Source organism: Morone saxatilis, unplaced genomic scaffold (assembly GCF_004916995.1).
Source record: "Morone saxatilis isolate NCDOM2014 unplaced genomic scaffold, NCSU_SB_2.0 Contig21, whole genome shotgun sequence".
Taxonomy (NCBI): Eukaryota; Metazoa; Chordata; class Actinopteri; family Moronidae; genus Morone; species Morone saxatilis.
The window spans coordinates 22561453-22563558 of NW_023339774.1; positions in this window are offsets into that span (position 1 = coordinate 22561453).

The window sequence follows — 2106 nt, forward strand, 5'->3', positions numbered from 1 at the left end:
ACTTGAGTCTTTAAACTTCCATCCAGAACATCTCAGAGGGGAATATTATACTTTTATCCAACAGCTTTACTGAAAAATGAATATTTTTACACACAAACACATTATTGCTTATAAAAATATGATGTTTTGTAACAAATTAAACAGTTTGTAGAGCTGGAACCATTAGTCAATAATATTCTAATATTTGTAATGGAGTATTTTCACAGTGTGGCATCAAAACATTATTCATTAAAAAACAGAAACAAATAAAATCAAAAACAAATAAAAGTCTGTCTTTGGAACAACATGTACTTTATGTTTGTTTGTAACTTTATTAAACTCCTTTAAGTTACAAACAGTAACATTAATGGATGTTAATCATACCGAACAATAAATCCATACAAGCAGCATTTATTAACAGAAAATACAGGAAAAAAACACAAACAAATAACTAAAACAAGATAAACAAACAACCAAAAACATCTCAAATATAAATTAAATGAAATTAAATATAAATGAAATGAAATGAAATGAAACAATAAGTCTTTCCATCACTCTGAAGGATTTAAAGCTCGGACTAATGTACGTGTGTCATAGCAGCGGCTTTTCCGAGGAGTACTTTAACGCACCACAGATCCCAGTTTGTCCTGACTCCAGTGAACACATCACGTTCCCGCCGTCCGTATTAACTTATTGATTAGTCACATTTCACTTCCTGTTTACAGAAACTAAATCCCGCGTTTAGAAACGAGCAGAGAGCGAGTTTACCCGCGTTGTGTTCACGGTCAGACTCCATGTTTCAATGAGAGCTTCACCTTTTCTCCGCTTCCGGCAGAAGACTCAAACGCCGCAGCTGCTGGCGGGAAAAAGAGGTGTCGCCCCCTGGAGGCCGCCGGGAACATTACATCACTACCGCCAATAAAGTACATTTAAAAGGTTTATTTCATTACATTATCTTTAAGACAGGACAGACACATTCACTCACATTAAAAAGACTAATGAATTCATTAAATTAAAACAACATTATACAATAAATAAAACCTAAAAACAAAAGGGGATTACTAAAAATAAATCCAAATATTTTACAATATTATAAAGTTAATCATTTTTTAAATCTACAGCGATAACAAACATATAATAATTTAATATCAGCGTTACAAAATGTGACAATATTAAACTTCTGGTGGATTCATTTATGACTTTTATTTTGTCGACAGATTTAAAATACACAATGATAATGATGATAGTGAGTTTTTAAAGGAAGCGTTTCACAGAGAGAGCCGCTGTTATGTTATCGAGGTTCTAATTACAGATAAACATGATGTAAAACAGGAATCAGAGACGGACTGAATGTGATGGGAATGCTTCAATCACAGCTTCATAAGTCCTGCTGCTAACAGCGGAGACTCTTCACCCACCAGACTGCATTCACAAAGAGATCATTTTTATATTTACTGTCTTCGTACAGCCTCTGACTGACTGTTATTTATGTAGTAGGGTTATAAAATACCTTTATTCTGTTTAACATAATGTATACAGTGATATATTTAAGTTATATTATATATTGTTTTTGTACTTTCAGCATAGTGTCACTACAATGTTCATCAGATCAACTCGAGCTGAAATGAACCGATCCACAGAAAGTGTTTTCAAACTGGAATTATTTTGTTAAAGGAACTTATAGTGAGGAAGTTTTCACTATTTAGAGAAAAGACTAATTGATAATGAAGATTTCACAGTTAATGTTGATATATATACAATAGTTTGTTAATGAAGGTAAAATGTGACTAACACTAATTGTAATAAAGTAGTGCTGCTTATATTCTATTTTCCAGATGTAAGAAACAAGCTCCCAAAAATATCCCATAAATCATAAATCATAAATCATGAATAAATAACAGAATAATATCCAATCTAATGTATTTAGTCAGCTTTAAAGTCGATTCTTCACACCAGAACTACAAAGAATCGACGTTTCTTATTCTCCCACAGTGAAACAGATAAACAGATAAACAACCGTCCACTGGATCCTGAGGGATCAATCAACTTATTGATCATTATTTATATTAATTATTGTGAAATATTAAAGATGTGAATGAGACCCTGCAGTGTGTTGTTGTTGTTGTT